Below are 21988 nucleotides of genomic sequence, written 5' to 3'. Positions count from 1 at the left end.
GTTTCAGGTGCAGGCGATAAAATCCTCACTTACTCTGAAGCAAAGCCATGAAGACCCTGGGGTCAGAATTCCAATCTGGATGTGCAGCCAGTCTCAGAAGGGTAACATAGAGGCACCAAGGTGCCTGGGCTTAAAGCTTATGGTGAAGTTTTGGAGTTGGAGCTTGAGACTGTACTTTTTAGGAACACAGCCAAACAGTAAACCTAAACCCCCTTCTACTCTCCAAAGTATTCTCCATCTGTTGGAGATTATGTTGGTATATTTGCTATTATAACTCCTCCCCAATGTGTAGAGATGGCAGCTCAGCCTCCTGACCTAGGGGACCATCTGATCCCTAAAGAAGCTCCAAGCTACTATGGGCCTAATCCTCCTAGTCTCCATCCCCTACTATCTGCAACAATTTACAAAAAGAAGGATTTCTTGTATAGAACCTTTAATTTGTGAAAAAAAATTAAAGTAAATATTCCTTTGTAAAAGCTAATCTGATTATTAAGTAATTAGATGGAACTAGAATACAAGAGGTACTCTACAATTAGGGGAATGTCATTGGTAACAACTTCAGCTAATAGTACATAGCCTAGATATCTGAAAGTCCCTTTGCTGAGTTGTATTTGAAGATCAAATTTTCTGTTTGGTTCTGGTCTTTTCTTCAGGAAACCTTGGAATTCCCCTATTTTATTGAATTCCCATCTTTTCCCCTGAAAGATAATGCTCAATTTTTATTGGTAGTCAATTCTTGGTTGTAATCTCAGTTCCTTTGCCTTCCCCAAATATCATATTCCATGCCTTGTTATCCTTTAATGTTGAAGCTGCCAGGTCCTGTGTAATCCTGACTTTGGCTCCATGATATTTAAATAATTTGTTTCTGGCTGCTTGGAGTATTTTCTCCTTCATCTGATAATTCTGGAATTTGCCTACAATTTTCCTTGGCGTTTTCCTTTTGGATTCTCTTTCAGGAGATGATAGATGAATTATTCTTTCAAGGATGATTTTATCTTCTGATTCTACAATATTAGGGCAGTTCTCATTGATTATTTCCTGGAATATGGTGTCTATACTCGTTTCTTGAGAATTGCTTTCAGGTGGTCCAGTACTTCTTAGATTATCTCTCTTGGATTTATTTTCCAGGTCAGTTGTCTTTCCAATGAGGTATTTCACATTTTCTTTTATTTTTAAAATTATTTTGATTGTTTGACAGAGTCTTGGTGTTTCATGGAGTCATTAGCTTCCATCTGTCCAATTTTAATTTTTAAGGCATCATTTTCCTCAGTAAGCTTTTGCCTCTCCTTTTCCATTTGGCCAATTTTTTCTCCCATTTGGCCAACTGTATTTTTTAAGGAATTGTTTTCTTCAGTCAATTTTTGTGCTTCTTTTTCCAGCATAACTCTCATTTCTTTCATTGCTTCATTTTTTCTTTTTACCTCTCTCATTTGATTTTTAAAAGCCCTTTTGAGCTCTTGAAAGAAAGCTTTTTGGTCTTGAGACAAAACAATCTTCCCACTTGAGTCTTCACTTGTAGGCATTTTGACAAATTTATCTGAGCTTGTATTTTGGTCTTCCCTTTCACCATAGAAGCTGTCATTGGTAAAGGTCCTTTTTTATGTTTGCAGGGGCTTAGGGGAGAGCTCAGGTGAATCACTGCCTTTCCTCAGCTATCTTGGCTCTGCCTTGAGAACAATATATATTTAGAGAAATATGGGAAATTTTGCATGAATTAAAGTGTAAAGGAAACAGAGCCAAACATAACAATATACACATAGACTAGGACAAAATGCATGTTATCAACATGAAAAGGTAACAGAACAAAGGTAACAGGTCAAAGAAAATTCTCAAGATTAGTACCAATCACCAAATTTAATATATGCATCTCTTCTTTTTTTCCAACAATCAATAATTAAGGCAATTTGTTAACAGCAATATCATATATTAGTGCTCCAAGGTTTGGAAATAATTTTATAAATCTTATCTCATTTTATTCTTACAATAGCCCTGAGAGGTTGGTGCTATTATTTTTTTTTCTTTTTTACAGATGAGGAAACTGAAACCAAAAGAGGTTGAGTGATTGGCTAAGGATCACTCAGCTAGTAAGTCTCTGAAGCTAAATTTAAACTCAGGTTTTCCTGTCTCAAGGTCCAGCACTAATGCTTTTTAATTTCCCTTTGTGGTTGTGTTTATGAATTTGCAGTCAGGTAATGTTGGCATGTCTTTTTAAGAAATCTCTATTATGGCAAAACAAAATATAACCATAATTTGCATCAATGACCTCTTTTTATTTAATGTTATGGATTCATAACACCTAGGCAAATAGCAATCTTTCTATAACTATCCTGTTAGAGTATTACTTGAGCATCAGCATAGTTAAATGAATTGTCATAGTCACATGACTAACAAATATAATAGGTTGGATTTTAGCCGTTTTCTTTGACTCTAAGTCCAATGTGCTATACACTAAGCCATGCTACCTCTCACCAATACATTAAATTTTTACAATTTATTATCAAAATATTACTGATTAAAAATATTTTCAAAAATTAATTTAAATATTATTAAACTCAAAGTAATATACATTAAAAATAAATAGATCATCAATTCATTGACAGTTTCAATATTAGTACAAGGAATACCTCTAACCTGATTAAAAAACTCTGAATATCAGCAATGTACTAGGTGACAGGGGGTAATCTCAACAAGTCTACTCAATTTGAAATAAAAAAACATTTTTGTAGAGTTGAATTTATCTTTCTCTAGCAGATTAAAATCTTCCTTTAGTGTAAGCAAATCTGGCTCTTTAGCTCCGGATTTTAAAGAATGATTTTACAGACTGCTAACATTTGATAGCAAGTTTAGTTCCTGCTAATGCTACAACATTCAGGATGTTATTTTTCTTGAGGTATTTATCCTCCCATGGTGTTAGGAGAAATGCTTACATTTACTTAGGATAATCAAGGGAGTTGTGGATCTGAATGGTATTTAGGAAGTCCAGGCAATATCAACTGTTCAGAAATCACAGGAAACCTTACATATGACAAAGACATGTATTGACTGGTTCCTTGCAAAGAGCATAGAAAGAGAGAATGATGCTGGAGATCATGGTGTATATATTGTTCCTAGAAAGTCATCTTTGGAATGGCATTTTCATTTTGATGAGCTATTATAGACTCCACCTACTTAAAGACTTTGAAAGTCTAACAGATGTGAAGTGATTTGGGTTTTTTTCGAATCTTTGGTGTTCTTGTTTGTCATCTAGTCACTCCACTTGTCAAAGTTAGGTACCCATTTTTCTCTCACTGAAGCAAAATGCTGACTACATTTTGCAAATGGTAAATATGAAAAGAAAGTCTCAGTACAGAGTCATAAAATTCAATGCTATAAAATAACAATAATTTTTAATAATTTATCCATTGTTTTCCCCAATAGATATTGCTTTATTTTGCTGAAAAGTGTTTGAGTGATTCTCCTCAGACTCCTTCCATCTTTTAGAACATAGAATCATGACTCTCTATTAGACATTGCATCCTTGGTCCCTCTTTCCTGTATACCAACTAGAGGAGTAACCATTGCAATGATTAGAATGATGCCACCTACTGGAGACTTGCTGTGGGAAAGCTCCACCATGAGGAAAATGCCTCAGAGGCATTGTGGCTTTTCCTTGGCGTCAGGAAATGATGTTTACTCATGGGTGGTGTCTATCAAGGCTACCAGCCAATCAACTTGAAGAGCCTCCTATATTCTGGGAGGAGACAGGAAGGAGGAAAGGGAGCCTGCACGGAGAGCTCTCTCTCTTTTGGGTTCCTGACTTGATGGTGGTGGTGGTGGCAGAGGACTTCACAGGAAATTTGAGGAAAGATAGGAATGCCAGGCTGTTGGAATTCTGTTCTCAATCTTTTTCTTTCTATTTTCCAATAAACCCTTAAAAACCTAAACTCGTTTTATCAGTGATTTTAGTCAGTTTCCCCAAAAACTGGGGGAACAGATTAGAATCCACATTTAGAATCTTAAAATACACACCATGCTTTTCTCCTTGGTACTGTCTCTAGACTGTCCCTTTGCTAATCTAAAACTCAAAAGTCCCTAAAACTTAGTTAATCACTCAATTTACCTATATAATCTAGTCCAGTTACTTATTTATAGGTTATCCCATCTCCTCTCAAGGAGTTAAATGACTGCTCCTAGTTAGTTCTCCTTCTTTGCCCTATCACTTGTAATTTCACCTCAACCTCTCATTGAAATGTTCTCCCTTAGTTTTCACCATCCCTCCAAACTCTGCTGCTTCTATAACCCACAACCCCAAAATCCCCAACTCTAAGCACAACCTCCTGTCTTTTTAGCTTTCCCTATGCCTCAACCTACCGAAGCCAATTCTTCATCCTCACTATGACTTCTGTTCTCTCTGTCCTCTCCCTTATTTCAATCTATTACCTCTGCTCTAGCCTTAGTTTTCTGAGTTCAGTCTTGAACTTCTATTCTATAATAGCATTCACCCTATCCTCTTCAATAACTTACCCTTTGGTTCTATTTTCATTCATGCTTATCCAACACCTAACTATTGGTTATTCCCATTATCTATTTTCTCTATTCCTCTTTTCTAACTGTTGAATGTTGCTAGAGAAAGTCACATGACAGCACACCTGACTTGAACATAAGTTTGTATTTTCTAATATCAACTTGATCATGGATTTGGCATGGGAATCCTTTTATTCTTCTTTGATTGACTATCTCATAGTCTCCATAGCAACTGTTTCAGCTCTCTTTTCTTTTTAAGATCATTATAATAGCTTTTTTCCTCTCCTCCTCAGCAGACAACGTGGCTATCTACTTTACTGAGAAAACTTGAGACCATCTGTCATGAGTCTCCTCTTCTCTACTCCACATCTTCAAAGTCCTCTATCTTATTTCCCAGACACACTTTATTTTTTGTTGGTGGGAGGCAGGGTCCAGGCTCTGAAAATGCAATACTCCTTGATAAGGACAATCTCTCTATTTGCTTCCTTTCCTTTATCTCCCAATCTTTTTTAGAATTTTGTCCCTTTAATTCTTCCCTCATCTTCTTTTACCTTCAATCTCTTCTTATTTATTGGTTCCTTCCATATTGCTTATGAAACTGCCCAGATCTCCTTTCTTAAAAGCCTTCCATTGAATCTGCTTTACTCTCTATAAAACATCTTATATCTCTTTTCCTTTTCATAGCAAAATTTGCAGGTTTTTCTATACTCAATACTTCCTCAGTTCCCATTAAGTCATCAATCCTTTGCCATACAGCTTCTAACTCCACCACTTTAGGGTTATCAACAATCTCTTAACTGATAAACTGATAAACTCTTAACTGATAAATCTAAAGGCTGTTTCTACCTCTGGGCAGTTTTTGACATAATAAATTACCCCATTTTCTTTAATAATTTACATTTCATTGGCTTGCTTAACATAGGGAACAACCTTCATACTCATTGCTTTCACTATACTCACCCAGCCACTACCTCAGTTCAATGATTATCTTGATGCAGACTATGTTTGTTTATCTGGCTCTTGTCTTTCCCCTGAACTACAATTCCACATCAGCAGCTGCCTTGCAGGCATCTCCACCGAGTATCCCATAGGTATTTCAAAGTCAACATGTTCATAAATGAACTTGTCTTTTCCCTGAACTGCTCACATTTTCCAAATTTTATTATTTTACTCTCAAAACCACCAGCCTCATCCTAATCATTCAATCTTGTCACCAGCTAGGTGATGCAATAAGTAGATAGTGTGCTTGGCCTGGAGTTAGGAAGATGAGTTAAACCCAGCCTTTGGCATTTACTAGCTGTGTGTGACCCTGGGCAGGTCACTTAACCTGTTTCCCTCAGTTTCCTCATCTGCAAAATGGGGATAATAAAAGCACCTACTTCATAGGGTTGTTCTGAAGTCCAAATAAGATAATTATCAAACACTTAGGATAGTGCCTGGTATACTGTAAATGCTATATAAATGATAGCCATTATTGTTCTCTCCACTCTGATTCACCAAAATGTCTATCCATTGCCAAACCTTATTATTTTTACCTTCATAAGATCTCTTGGGTATGTCCCCTTCTTTCCATTCATACAGCTTTCATTTCGATGCAGGCTCTCATCATCTCATTCCTAGACCATTACAAAAACATAATGATTGCTCTCCTTCTCACATGCCTCTGTCCATTGTGATCTATCTTCCACTTTATTGTCAAATTGATTATCCTATAGCATAGCTATGATTATGTCAATCCCTTGACCACCACTTAATAAACTCTATTGACTCCCCATTACCTCAAGACAAATATAGAGGGTTTTGTTTGGCATCCTTACAATCTGGCTCCTTTCTACCTTTAATTTTTTCTTACACTTAGTTTATTTCCATAAATTCTTCTAATCTAAGTATACTGACCTACTTCCTATTTACTGTACTGAAATTCCAGCTCCAAAGTCCATGCCTTTGGGCTGGCCTTCCTCCATCCTCTATTACAGAACTCCATTTCTGGAATTTTCTCTTCTCACCTTTTCTTTTTGTCTCCCTGTCTTCCTTAAAGACAGTTCTAATCCCACCTTCTGCAGGAGGCTTTTCCTGGTCCCTCCAGCTGATAATCATTCTTCCTCTGAGATGATTTTTCTTATATTTTGTATATATCTTGTTATACCTAGTTATTTCTATGTTTCCTCTCCCATTAGAATGTGAAGTCCTTGAAGGCAGAGACTGTTTTTTTGTCTTTCTTCATAGCTTAAGCATTTATCATACTGCCTGGTAAAAAATAAACACCTAATAATTGCCTGCTAAATAACCAACTAACAAGTTCAGGTTAACATCACCTAGCTTTTTGAATAGTCTCCTACTTGTCTGCCTGTATCCATCCTTTCTGCTTTCTAATCCTTCCTCTACATACCAATAAAATGATTATTCCTACAACACAGGTAGGATCATGTCACTCCCCTACTCAAAAATCTTGAATGGTTTATAATTGCTCCTAGGCAGTGTAAATTTAATTAGCTATTTAAAATATACAGTCTGGCTGTCACTTTTCCCATTTATTTCAGATTACTTCCATTGATATACTCTGTTTCAGCCAAAGTGATCTGTTAACTGTTCACTAAACTCAGTCTCTTATCTTCTTCCTCTCAATCTTGAAACCAGCTTTTTCACATACCTGGAATGTACTTCTTACTTATCTCTCCTTCTTAGAGTTCCTAACTTTCATTAAAAATTCAAGTCAGACACTGCCTCCTATATGATTTCTTTCTTAATCTCCCATGTTGTTAGTGCTTTCTCCCTCCTGAAATTACTTGGTTAAAAAAAATCCATGTTATGGTTCAGCTTACCTCAAGTAGTAAAGCCTTAATGGTAATGTTACTTAAATCATTTCTAAACAAAATCAATGAGTACACAAAGCCTCTCAAAAGAGAATAGGGCTGTGAGTTTTAACCTGCATTTGTGCTCATCTTTGATCTTGTTTCCTAAGCCCAGCCTCTTAGTTATGCTTAGAATTAGGGTCAACCTATCCATAGTAGCTACTAAAGCTTCTTGAAGTTAGAAGCTACTTTGTTTTTGTGTCTGTTTCCCCATCTTTTATCATAGTGCCAGGCAGATACAAGATGCTTAATAAATGTTAGATAATTTGATTTCTAATTGCCATATAAAAACCTAATGGAATCCAACTAAATTAGACTTCTTGATGAATACTTGTGCTGCACATTTCCAGTACCTTCTCTGTCCTGAGTTGGTAGACATTGTCTCTATGCCCTTGTGACAGAGAAGAACTATAGATTAATTTCTCACCAAATTTTCCCTAACCTACCCCAACTATTTCAAAAAGAAGGTGAAATCATTAGAATTTAAAGGTAAATAAATGAAATGCATATTACCATTTCACAAGGCTAAAAAAAAATAGCCTTAATAGTAATGATCATCAAAGTAATTTATTAAGTGTCTAACTGGAGTTAATGAGCACACAAAGCTCCTCAAAGATAATAGGGTAGTGAGTTTTAGTTTGTATCTGTGCTTATCCTTGATCCTATTATATAAGTTTAGTCTTTCAATTGTGTGTATAGTTAGAGTTAACCTATTAATGCTAGTTATCATGGTACAGTAGCAAATATTCTGGATTTAGAGTAAAAGAACCTGGTATCAAAGCTCAGGTCTGGCCTTTATTACTTCTGTGACTCTATGCACATCTCCATATTTCTTTGGACCACAGTTTCCTCATTGATAAAAGGGGTCAGGGGTGATTTCAGTAAGATGAACTATTCTACTCTCTTCAGTATGAGATCTATGATTAAATTTAATTACTCCCAGATTATTTCAGATAACTTCATTTAAAAAAAAATAAACATACATGTAAATTAGGAAAAAAAATCTGATTGATGAAAAAAAATTGCAAAAATCTACTTTCAAGCAGAGAATGTCAACCATGACCGTGGTTGGTCCCACGTGTACAGATTCAGATAATAGAGGCATTTTGAATGGCAGAGTTAAAAGTGTAATGCAAATAATGCTATACTTGAAAGACAGATGACTTTGCCACTAATTTTTTTTTTTTTTTTTGGTGAGGCAATTGGGGTTAAGTGACTTGCCCAGGGTCACACAGCCAGCAAGTGCTAAGTGTCTGAGGCCGGACCTGAACTCAGGTCCTCCTGAATCTAAGGCCGGTGCTCCATCCGCTGCACCACCCAGCTGCCCCCCCCTTTTTTTTTTTTTTAGTGAGGCAATTGGGGTTGACTTTCTCAGGGTCATACGGCTAGTAAGTGTTAAGTGTCTGAGGCCAGATCTGAACTCAGGTACTCCTTACTCCAGGGCCGGTGCTCCATCCACTGCACCACCTAGCTGCCCCGCCACTAATTTTTTATATGACCTAAAGGGAGACATTTGATCTCTCTGGATCTCATTCAGACTGCTGAAATCTTAAATTCAATATTTCTATATTTATATTCTTAACTATAAAATGGCCATTATCAAGGCTAGACACCTGATAATTCCTGAATAACAGAGATTTTTCTTAGACTAGAAACATACAAATCTATGTACTGTAGTCTGAAGACTGCATTTTATTCCTTTAGTTATAAAATATATGGTAATAGTCATTTCAGTTTAGATTATATAGCATTGCTCAAATGGATGCTAGTATTTCATTAAATAGCTATATTATCATGGGTTTTATTTCCCATTAGTTTATTAAAACTAGGAGAATAATACTTTATTTTTGTGGATTTTATTTCTTTTTATGAAACATGTATGATTACATGTTTATTGGTTTCAAAATGTATTATTTAGTTATTTAATTTTAAGCATTCAATTTTTAAAATTTTGAGTTCCAAAATATTTTCGTTCATCTCTCAATCCCTTATACTACTCATTGAGAAGGTAGAGTATTTTATAAAAATTCTTTAGACCAGCTCCTACCCCAGTGCCTCCTTCTGACTTCCTAAATTACCTTGTGCTAGAAAAATAATCTCACTATGACTTTTGTTTGCTATGCCTTTCCAAGATTTGATTTGATGCATTATTTTAAAGTTCTTTGGAGGAGAACAATGGGACAGCTCAGCTTTGTTACTGCCATCTTGTCTCTACCCTCTGTATGCATTATTTCTTAATGGTATTTGTTGAACCTTCACATAGCTATCTTTATAAACGAGTCAGCTTGACTACTGATAAAGTTTTTTTCCAGCAACTTCTATTGATGATCATTACAAGTTATGGGAGGAAAGCACTAATAACTCAGTAAATATTCATACTTCTATATTATGAGTAGTATCATTGAGGAAAAATCAAGAATCATTGGACACGATGACCAGTAAATAACATTAAACAAAAGAAATTGCTTATCTGTTAAGAGACAGGATGAATCTTATTAGGGATGTCAGTCATTAGTTGTCACTAAAAAGATAGGTTACCTAAGTTTTAAAAAGATCAAAATTAATAAAAAAAAACTGGAAAAATACAGCATGCAAATAAACAACTCCAGCTTGTCCTTTTTAAATAATAGGTTAATGCCAAAAAAATGTAGAATGGATGGTGAAATGGACATCACCATAGATTGCAACTATTTCCAGAACTGACAGAAAAGCAACAATTGCACCTATCAAATATTTGATCTTATTGCCAAACAGATATGACAGTTAAGGACAACATAAATTGATAATATAAATTCAATTAATAATATAATCTCAGTAAAATATTATAAGGAATGATGGTGGAGGTTAATGAGTAACATCTATTAATAAAGTGAGAATCAGTAGAGGAAATGGCAAATTTAAACAAAGCTTTTCAAGGCACTCACCTAGGTCATTTCATCATTTAAAGATTGAAACTAAAAAAGAGAACAACAAACAAGAAAACAGGAAAATAGCTGTAAAGATTTTACAACAAACTCATTTTGCCATCAAACACTCTGAAACTACCTAATTTGCTCTCTGACATTTCAGTCTCCAATGCACCATGCTAAGGAAATGACAATGGCACTCAAGAAAACAAAGATGGGAAAAGCAGCTAGACCAGATGAAATATTCTCAGAGTAGATTTATGCTGAAAGCAATGCCATTTCAGTGACATTGAGCAGTGGATTTTCAAGGCATATGAAAGAAGAAAGAATACTGAGTATATGAAAAATAATCTTAAATTATTATGATAAAAAGTTAATTTGCTTATTTAAATAAAATTGTATAAATATTATCTATGAATATATAAGAGCAGGGCTGATTAATATTTATCCATATTATCCACATCCTATTTAATGTAAAGAGATGTTCAGTCAATCAATCAGTTTTGGTCTTTAGATTAAATTTAAAAAGACTTTTATGTCAGCCAAAATGGCAGAGTATAGGCACCAACTCAGCTGAACTCTTCCAACACTACCTTCCAAACAATGTTATTTTAACAAATAGAATTCTGGAATAGCAAAGAAAACAAAGAGTTGGGGTGAGACATTTTATAAGCATAAGACAAGGTCAGCAGGAGTCATTTATGACACTGGGGTGGGAGCTAGCCCAGAGTGGAGTACACATGGTGGCAACAACAGCAGAAGACCTTGGAGGTGGCTGTGACAACAACAGTTTTGGGGGTGTTCAACCTTGAGAAAGTAAGGGGGCAGGACAACTTGTCAAAAGATTATAGGGGACCCTTCATGGGTGCTGGGTGCAGGACCATGTTGCATTGCTTATTATAACCTGGATGAAAGGAACACTAATGCTTGCTGCCAGAGGGGAGCAGAGAACTTGGTCACAATTCCAGGATGGAAAAAGTTGCTTGTGGTCATTCATAGGGGAATAGGGTAACAGATCTCAGTTCTAAGGCAGAAAGGAACACTAGCACTTGTAGCTGCAGGGGAACAGGGGCCCTAGTCACAGTTCTGGGGCCAAGAGCAGTGTTAGTATTTGTAGCTGCAAGGAAGCAAGGTCCATTCCTGGATAAAAACCAGAGCACAGGGCAGCTAGGTGGCACAGTGGGTAAAGCACTGGCCCTGGATTCAGGAGGACCTGAGTTCAAATCTGGCCTCAGACACTTGATACTTACCATCTATGTGACCCTGGGCAAATCACTTAACCCTCACTGCCCCACAAAACAAACAAACAAAAAACAGAGCATAGGCTAGGAAAGCAGGGGCCATATTTCTCCTTGGATCATACCTCCTTGGAAGCATAGAAAACTTATAATCCCCAAGAACAGGTTCTGAAAATAGAAACCCAAACAAACCCTGAAGCTTGGGGCAGTGTCTGTTTCACTCATGTAGCAAATACAAAAAGAACCTGAGCTACTATGGTGACAGGGAAGGTCAAGACATAGACTCAGAAGAAGACAACAATGTTGAAAAAGCTTCAAGCAAAGCCTGAAAGAAAAATGTAGAGGAAGGTGGCTGAGCAGTACCAGATTTCAACCTAAATCACATAGTAGTAATCATCAAAACAGTGTGGTACTAGCAAAGAAATACAGTGGTGGGTCAGTAAATGACCATAGTAATCAACTGTTCTTACTGCACTACCTTTCTAAATAGTCCTTTGTAAAAGCTATTTAAAGGTAGCTAACTGACATGATTTTCAACTGATAATATTAGACGAAGCAAACCTGTTAGACTTGAGGTAATGGCATTAATCCAATTTACTTCTGGGGGGGGGTGGTACTCCTGAATTCTAAGAGAGATTTTGCTGAAGGACCAAAGACTTGTATATAAGATAAGATGTGTATATGTGTACCTGAGCTTATATGTATTGTTGTTCAGTTGTTTTGAGTTGTGTTCTTCACATGACTTTATTTTTTTATATTTGTCTTATTTAGAATTTTATTTTTTCCCCAAATTACTTATAAATACAAGACTCTTTATGACCCCATTTGGGCTTTTCTTAGCTAAGATACTGGAGTGGTTTGCCATTTCCTTTTCCTGCTTATTTTACAGATTAGAAACTGAGGTAAACCAAGTTAAGTGATTTGCCCATGGTCACAAAACTTTGAGAGTATTGTTCTATTTGTTTCTCTGGACCAATATTAGTCTCTATTTCACTTGTTCTCCCCTACCACTTACTAGCATTTATACGTATCCATTAAGTGTATCTGTGATCTTGTTATTCCAAAACACATGCAGATACACCTGTTAAAAAAATAGGGCAAATGTCCATAGCAATGGAAAATGAAAAGTGACAAAGAAAAACTTTCAGATCTTGACAATTATTCTTCAGTCCAGGCCTACTAGCAGCACTTACAAATATATCACTTCAATTTGAGGATATCATTGAGCTGAAGATAATTTTAAACATATAACAATCACATTTAAAGAATAATTAATTATAATACTCTATAAATTATTTGGAAAAATAGGTGTAGAAGGAGTTCTACCAATTTCCTTTTATGACACAAATATGGTATTGATATATAAACCAGGCAAAGCCAAAACAGAGAAATAAAATTATAGACCAATCTCCTTAATGAATATAGATGCAAAAATGTTAAACAAAATATTAGCAAGGCAATTACAGCAATTTATCACCAGGAGAATACAGTATGACCAGGAGGGATTTATAACAGGAATGCAGGGCTGGTTCAACATTAGGAAAACTATCAACGTAATCTACCACATCAATAACAAAAGTAACCCAAATCTTATGATCATCTAAATAGATGCAAAAAAACCCGCTTTTGACAAAATAAAGCACTCACTCCTATTAAAATCACTAGAGAGCATAGGAATAAATGGAGTTTTTGTTAAAATAATAAGCAGTATCTACCTAAAAACAACAAACATTATACGTAATAGGGATAAATTAGAGGCACTCCCAATAAGATCAGGGGTGAAACACAGTGGTCCATTATGACCTCTATTATTTAATATTGTACTAGAAATTTTAGCTTTATCAATAAGAGAAGAAAAAGGAATCAAAGAAATTAGAATAGACAAGGAAGAAACAAAATTATGACTCTTTGTAGACGATATGATGGTATACTTAGAGAATCCTAGAGAATCATCTAAAAAAACTATTTGAAACAATTAACTTTAGCAAAGTTGCAGGATATAAAATAAATCCACATAAATCATCGGCATTTATATACATGATCAATAAATCTCAGCAGCAAGAGATAGAGAAATTCCATTTGAAGTAACTGTAGACAATATAAAATATTTGAGAGTCCACCTGCCAAGACAAACACAAGAATTCTATGAACATAATTATGAAACAATTTTCACACAAGTAAAATCAGATCTAAGTAATTGGGAAACTATCAATTGCTCACAGACAGGCAAAGCTAATGTAATAAAAATGACAATTCTACCTAGATTAATTTACTTATTCAGTGCCAAAACAATCAGACTACCTAAAAATTATTTTATAGAGCTAGAAAAAATAATGACAAAATTCATCTGGAAGAACAAAAGGTCAAGAATATCAAGGGAACTAATGAAAAAAATATGCACATGAAGGGGGGCTAGCCGTGCCAAATTTGAAGCTAAACTATAAAGCAGCAGTCATCAAAACTATTTGGTACTGGCTAAGAAATAGAATACTGAATCAATGGAATAAGTTAAGCACAGGAGACGCAGTAGTAAATGACTATAGTAATCTACTGTTTGATAAACTCAAAGACTCCAGGTTCTGGGATAAGAACTCAGTATTTGACAAAAATTTCTGGGGAAGACAGTATGACAGAAGCTAGGCATAGACCAACATCTTACACCTTATACCAAAATAAGGTAAAATGGGTACATGATTGAGATATAAAGGGTGATACCATAGGTAAATTAGGTGAGGAAGAAATAGTTTACCTCTCAGATCTATGGAGAGGAGAAGAATTTGTGACAAAACAAGAGATACAGGATATTATGAAATGCAAAATGGATGATTTCACTTAAATTAAACAGGTTTTGTTCAAACAGAAGCAATGCAGTCAAAATTAGAAGGGAAGCAGAAAGCTGGGATACAATTTTTACAACCAGTGTTTCTGATAAAGGTCTCATTTCTAAAATATATAGGTAACTAAATCAATTTTACAAAAATGCAAGTCATTCCCAGATTGAAAAATTGTCAAAGGATATGAACAGGCAGTTTTCATATAAATAAATCAAAGCTATCTATTGCCATATGGGAAAAAATGTTCTCAATCATTATTGATAAGAGAAACGCAAATTAAAACTTCTCTAAGGTACCACCTCACACCTATCAGATTTTCTAATATGACAAAAAATGAAAATAATAAATGTTGGAGAAACTGTGAAAAAATTGGAACATTAATGCACTGTTAGAGTTCTGAACTGATCCAGCCATTCTGGAGAGCAATTTTTAACTATGTCAAAAGGGCTATGGGGCTTTGCATACCCTTTCACCCAGTAATACCACTACTAGGTTTCTATCCCAAAGTGATCATAAACTGGGGAAAAGCACCCACATGTACAAAAATATTTATAGCAGCTCTCTTTGTGGTGGCAAAGAATTGGAAATTGAGGAAATTCCCATCAATTGGGGAATAGCTGAATAAGTTGTGGTATATGAATGTAATGGAATACTATTGTGCTATAAGAAATGATGAGCAGTCAGATTTCAGAAAAACTTAAAAAGTTTACTGATGCTGAGTGAAATGAGCAAAACCAGGAGAACATTGTATACAGTAACAGTAACATTGTGTGATGATCAAGTGTGATAGACAACTCTTCTCAGCAATACAATGATCCAAGACAATTCCAAAGGACTCATGGTGGAAAATGCTCTCCAAATCCAGAAAAAAAAAGAACTGTGGAAACTGAATACAGATTGAACTATACTCTTCCTACTTTTTTTGGGTTTTGTTGGTTTTTTTTTCAAGGTTTTCCCTTTTGTTCTGATTCTTCTTTAACAACATGAGTAATGCAGAAACGTTTAATGTGTTTGTATATATATAAACTACATCTGATTGCTTTCTGTCTTGGGGAAGGGGGAGGGAAGGGAGGGAGAAAAATTTGGAACTCAAAATCTTATAAAAACAAGTATTGAAAATTATCTTTACGTGTAACTTGAAAATAATAAAATCTCTTATTATTTAAAAAAATAAGTCACTAACATGATGGGAAAGATGAAACAGAAACATGAATTTATTAAATGAATATTATCTTGCTTTCAAATTTAATTCACTTTTCCATGTAGTGAACAATGAAAAGAGGGGGAGACCAGTGCTGAGGTGAATTACAGGGTTCTTAGCAAACCTTTCCAAATCAGCCTTTATAGATTAGTCATAAAAGTCTAACCCTCTGGTAAATAACTTTCCATGCATTCTTCAAGGTTATATAGATGATGAATCTTGTGAAAATGAGAGCCAGAAGGCTGGAAAAAGTATGGGAGGGTTGACATTATGGGTTGGATACTAAGTCTCTTACGTGATCTGAGCTGACTGTCCTTTTGATCTGCTTCCCTCTGATCATGACTTTATGAGTCTAGTGTATAGAAGGGCTGATCTAAATCCTATTCACCTTCAAGCCCAGCTTTGAAATTTTAATAGAAGTAAAATTTTTTTCCCTACTCTTTGGGCTTTTATTAAAGGTACCCTATTCAGTGTCCAAGAGCCTGAGCCTCTTTGCATATAAACATATATCCTGCTATTATTCAATTTTAATATCAGAAATCTAATACACAAGAGCTATCACCCAGATGGATTCAAATCTAGTTCAAATATGGTATTATTAATGTACCATTTTGAAATTTGGTCTTGCAATCATTTTGTATCTCATACTGCATAGCATACTTATGTTTTTCAGCATACTTCCTTGGATATAACAGGATCTCAGGATCACTGTCTATTTATGCCTTTCAAAATCAATAGCAATACATTTTACTTTACCACCCCATGCCGCCTATTCCCTACCCCCAGTGTACTCCCATCTGAATTTCTAAAAATATATTATTCCTAAAAACAACCAGACCTTAATTTATTTGCTACCTGTAAGAGAATAAAAGTGGTGGGGTGGTGATGTATGTTTTAAAAATTAGTCTCAACACTAGCCTGTTATTGATCTGAATTGTGTTGCTTTTAAACTTTGTTCCCATTTACATAGTCATAGTAATTGACAGGCAAGTTTACACCCAGAAGAGAGAGCTCAGGACTTGAAGTCAAGAAGACCTGAATTTGAACCCTACCTCAGGTACTAGAAATGTGAAGCTGGGGAAGTGACTTAACCTCTCTGTTCCTCATTTTCCTCATCTGTAAATTGGTGGAGTAATAGCACCTACCACAAGGGTTGTTATGAGAATTAAATGAGTTAACAAATGTTAAAGCAATTTTCAAACTTTAGAGTGCTATGAATACTATTGGTTATTAAAAAAACAACTACTAGAAGAAATAGATGTGTATTGTTCTTTTGATCCTGCTTTTTCCTCTCTATTTTTCCTTCCATCTTCCTTTGAAACCTTCCTATTTGTATTTCCTTATGAAGTTCCTTTACATTCAGTAAAATCTACTTGGTAGTTTCTCATTTCATTGTACTCACATTTTGTTCCTTATTTTTTAATATTAACAATAGTACAGCTATGAATATTTTCATACGAATAGGACTTTTCTTGTTAGCAATAACTTTCTTGGCATCTTCTCAAAGGTGATTCTCTAGGTCAAAGAGGCATAGTAATTTTGTAACTTTTCTTTTCTAATTATAAATTATTTCCCAAAATACATGTACCAATTCAAAGAAGAATATTAGGGTACCCATTTTCTCACATAACTGATTGTCTTTGAACAACAATCTACTTTTATAGTTCTTGTTCTGAAAGAATAAAGGAAAAATGGTTATTGCCAACATGACCTAATGGTGACAAACCATTTAAATGGAGAAAGGAAAAGAATCTGTTTCAGTTTATGGGATTGAAGCCTCCCTAATTGATAGCAGGTGTTTTGTTCATTGGTAGCAAAACAGAAGCTAACAACCAATATAATTTCCCCAAAGCTAACACGGGCTACCCACTTGATTTTTTAACTTCATAAAGATTTTATTACTAGTTACTCCTGCACACCCTCTACTCATGTTCTTTTCAACTTTAAAACTCTACCATTTAAACTTCTACCATCTGGGGAGATTATTACCATTTTACCATTCTTGGGTCAGATTATTTTATTTATTTATTTATTTTATGGGGCAATGAGTGTTAAGTGATTTGCCCAGGGTCACACAGCTAGTAAGTGTCAAGTATCTAAAGCCAGATTTGAACTCAGGTCCTCCTGAATCCAGGGCCAGTGCTTTATCTACTGTGCCACCTAGCTGCCCCCTGGGTGATTTTTTGATAAATGTATGAAGACATTGCTCCTCCTTGTACATTTATAAATGGGAAATTTCCCTGGAGATTAACCCTTTTATAACTTGGCAATGATACTCATTAATAATACTTTATCAAGTACCTTGCTATCTTCTTTGAAGGCAGAGACCAAGGACCTAAAAGAATATGATAAAGTACCAATACATTTTGAGAGAAGAAAGAGTAGAGGCATGGATTTTGAATACAGAAAAGGTTTAGGGAGGGCAGACTAGAGGGAAGCTTTGCATAAAGAACTTGCAGTGGGGCAGCTAGGTGGCACAGTGGCTAGAACACTGGCCTTGGAGTCAGGAGTACTTGAGTTCAAATCCGGCCTTAGACACTTAACACTTACTAGCTGTGTGACCCTGGGCAAGTCACTTAACCCCAACTGCCTCGCTTAAAATTAAAAAAAAAAAAAAGAACCTGCAGTGAGGAATTGTAGAGGATGCTATTGTGGTGGTTGTATGAGGCCATTGAGGATAAGACAGAGAACAGCAGTTGAGAGGAACCCTGAGATTACCCTACTCTTTAAGCTACTTGAGAGCAAAATGCCAACTTATTTATTTATGACCTTCTTTTGTACCACCCAGCATGAAGCAAACATATAAAACACTACTTGTTAGCTGAAGAAATATTTAATGAGAAAGTTAGGGGGCAGCTAGGTGGTGCAGTGGATAGAGCACTGGCCCTGGATTCAGGAGGACCTGAGTTCAAATCCTGCCTCAGACACTTAACACTTACTAGCTGTATGACCCTGGGCAAGTCACTTAACCCCAATTGCCTCACCAAAAAAAAAAAAGAAAGAAAGAAAGAAAGTTAGTGAGTGCTTAGGGTGCGCCTTGAACATTGTAGTTGTATAAAGTATAGGGGATCTAAATTGGTATTGATCTCAAAGTAGCTTCCTTTACCACAATTGTGTTTAATATTATTTTATTGATTTTGCTTGATTTTATATCACCTTCATTTCTAAATGCCCCCCTTGTGCAATGAATCATTCCTTCTAAAAAAAGTTAAAAAGAAAGAAAAAAAAGTTCAGTAAAACAATCAAGATATCAATTGCATTGGATGACATGCGATTCCATTAGACAATATGTTCTTAATCAGATCTCCTTTCCACGGAGGGACCCAATATAGCTTTGATTTCCATCCCAGTTCCTGACTTCTGAGCTACCTAGCTCCACGAGGCACCCTTATCTTTCCTTCCATGTGCAACCTTTTCACTTTCATATTCCTTTTGTGTACTGACTTCCTCATTAGGTCGTGATCTTTTTGAGGTGAAGCACTGTCTTTTCCCTTTTATTTATATCTTCAATGCTTACCACAGTGTCTAGAATAAACCAAGCACTTAATAAAGGCTGTCTGAATATTCTGCCTTTTTTTTCTTTCATGAAGGTTTCACCTAACCCTGTTTACTCTGTTGGTCAAGTATGGCAATGAAAACTAGAACACAATTGCTTCTAGAGCATTAAAAATGAATATCAGACTGCAAATAATTGAGAAGAACATAGACAATAGCATATAACAGAACTCCAGAGAAAATCAGAAGTAACTGATGTCATAAAATAATTGTATAACAGAAAGAGTAGGATAAGTGGTGCTGTGGCAAAAGCCAGAGATGTCAGATGAATGGTCAAGAGTGCTGCAGAGTGTTATTCTTGAAATATTTGAAGTAAGTGAGAGAAGGCTCCACTATGAGTGGATACAGTATGATGAATGTTTGGTAGGATATATGTAAGAGTCTAATAGGATGAAGAAGCATGGATAAGCTGTGATGTGAATCATTGGCAGGAGTTCTCAAATTGATAAGATCACAGATCCGTTTGAGAATTTCAGTCACATCCAAATATACAGATCACAATTGCCATCAGAAGTTGAATGTTCAGATTCCAAGGATGAAGAGCAATAGTAATTAGGATGCATTCCTGTTGACATTACTTAGACACAGTTTTAAAATTTAAGCCAGATGTGAACCTCTTTTTTCTCATCACATGTTGAATATACCTTTCATTGTCAGACATCAGTTTTATTGAATAGATACTCTAAAGTCTAGTAGATTAAAATCTTTATGTTGAAATGTAATAAGTTCCTAGGTAGTTCTTCATGTAAATATAGAAGATGATTGGCTATCCTTTCATGGCAAAGGTACAGTCTAAGCTATTAGAGGGGCACTGAAAAACAACTTTATATTTCAGAGTAGCACTAATGTAACACCTCTGCTCCTCCAAATGATTTTTAGTTTATATACTGTGAATTTTCTCTTCTTTCTATAAATCCTTATTATAAAATGGCATGTGCTGTGTTAGAGTGCTGATAAAGGTTGATAGCTTGTGACCTTTCAGTCTAGTGTTTTTAGTGTCCTCTTGAAGCATATCAAATATTTAAGATAATTTTCATATATGGGCACTATCTACTAAGGTGCATGATGGTAATTGAAAGGATGAAGGGAAAGGGATGCATGTGCCCATCATTTAAAGGATAGTTGAAATCTTATGAAATCTGAATGTAAGGGAAAACTAAAGTGCCATAAGAAGTGATAAAAGGAATGATTTCTGAGAAACCTGGGAAGATGTATATGAACTGATGCAGAATGAAGTTAGCAAGTTCAGCAGGAAAAAAATACACTAACAATAACCTTGTAAAGCCAAGTGATTTTAAAAGGCTTGTGTACTATTACTATGATCAATGCAATGACCAACCATGATTCCAGAGGAGTGATAATAAAACACAATACCTACATCTGGACAGAAAGATGATCAACTCAACTCCAATGGCAAGATTGGTATTTTTGGAGAAGGGCAGTGTGGGAATTATTTTGCTTGATTATGCATATTTTTCAGACCTGTATTTTTTCCAATTGCATGTAAAGATAGGTTTCAACAATCACTTTTGTAGGAAATTGAATTCCAAAATTTTCACCTACCCTACATTCTTTCCCCCCTCCCAAAGCCAGCAAGCAATCTGATATAGGTTATATATTAAAATCACGTTAAACATATTTCCATATTAGTCATGTTGCAAGAGAAGAATCAGAACAACAGGAAAAAATACAAGGAAGAAGAAACAACAAAGCAACAACAAAAGCAAAAATAGTATGCTTTGGGACAGCTAGATGCCATAGTGGATAAAGCACCAGACATGAATTCAGGAGGACCTGAGTTCAAATCTGGCTTCAGATACTTGATACTTACCAGCTGTGTGACCCTGGGCAAGTCACTTAACCCTCATTGCCCCACCAAAAAAAGAAATATGCTTCAATCTGCCTTCAGACTCCACAGTTCCTTTTTCTGGATATGGAGAGCATTTTCCATCATGGGTCCTTTGGAATTGTCTTGGATCATTGTATTGTTGAGAAGAGCTGTCTATCACAGTTGATCATCACACAATGTTGTTGCTGGTTACAATGTTCTCTTGGTTCTGCTGATATGACTCAGCATCTATTCATTTAAGTCTTTCCAGGTTTTTCTTAAAAATTGCCTGCTTATCATTTCTTATAGCATAATAGTATTCCGTTACAATCATATACAACAACTTGTTCAGCAATTCCACAATTGATGGTCATCCCCTCAATTTCCAATTCTTTGCCACCACAAAAATAGCAGTTATAGATATTTTGTGAGTACTTTTTCCTTTTTTATAATTTGTTGAGATAGGTAACTTAAAAATGCAAATGAATGAGTACTAGCAGGTATCTGTTTGTAACTTACTCCTAGAAGAGGTTTTAGGAGCAGTGGCACATAAAGAAAAGAAAACTTCTTCCAGTTTATCATATTTTTTAATGAATAGCAATAAAAAGAAATGGTGGGCCTAATATCCCCCCAATTTCCTTTTTTTCTCCAATTAACTGTATTGAATTATTTGGTCAAATGAGCTACTGTTCCAAAATCCCATTTTTTTCTTATATATTAAACTCCAGCTGTTTTCTTTACCCTAACACAATCACTTGTATTAAAAATTGCTCAAAAAGAAAAAAATCTATCCCATAGATAGAGATTTGTTAAAATCCAAAGGTTACGAATCCTCATTAAGACCAATAAAGAGGTACTTAGGTAGGTCATCAAATAGAATTGTAAGGATGGTAAACTGGTAAATGTTTACAATAAAATCTGAAAAAAAATGATCATATACTTTAAAGTTTAATCTTCAGCATTAACATTATTTCTATCACTTTCTTAAGTCCAGATAATCAAGAAAATCATAAATCAAGCCCCAATTTGTAGTATTTGCAGATTTTTGAGGTGTGAATCCTGACACTGAAA

The sequence above is a fragment of the Dromiciops gliroides genome, chromosome 1, assembly GCF_019393635.1.
Source record: "Dromiciops gliroides isolate mDroGli1 chromosome 1, mDroGli1.pri, whole genome shotgun sequence".
NCBI classification, from domain to species: domain Eukaryota; kingdom Metazoa; phylum Chordata; class Mammalia; order Microbiotheria; family Microbiotheriidae; genus Dromiciops; species Dromiciops gliroides.
This window is presented reverse-complemented; position numbering follows the sequence as displayed.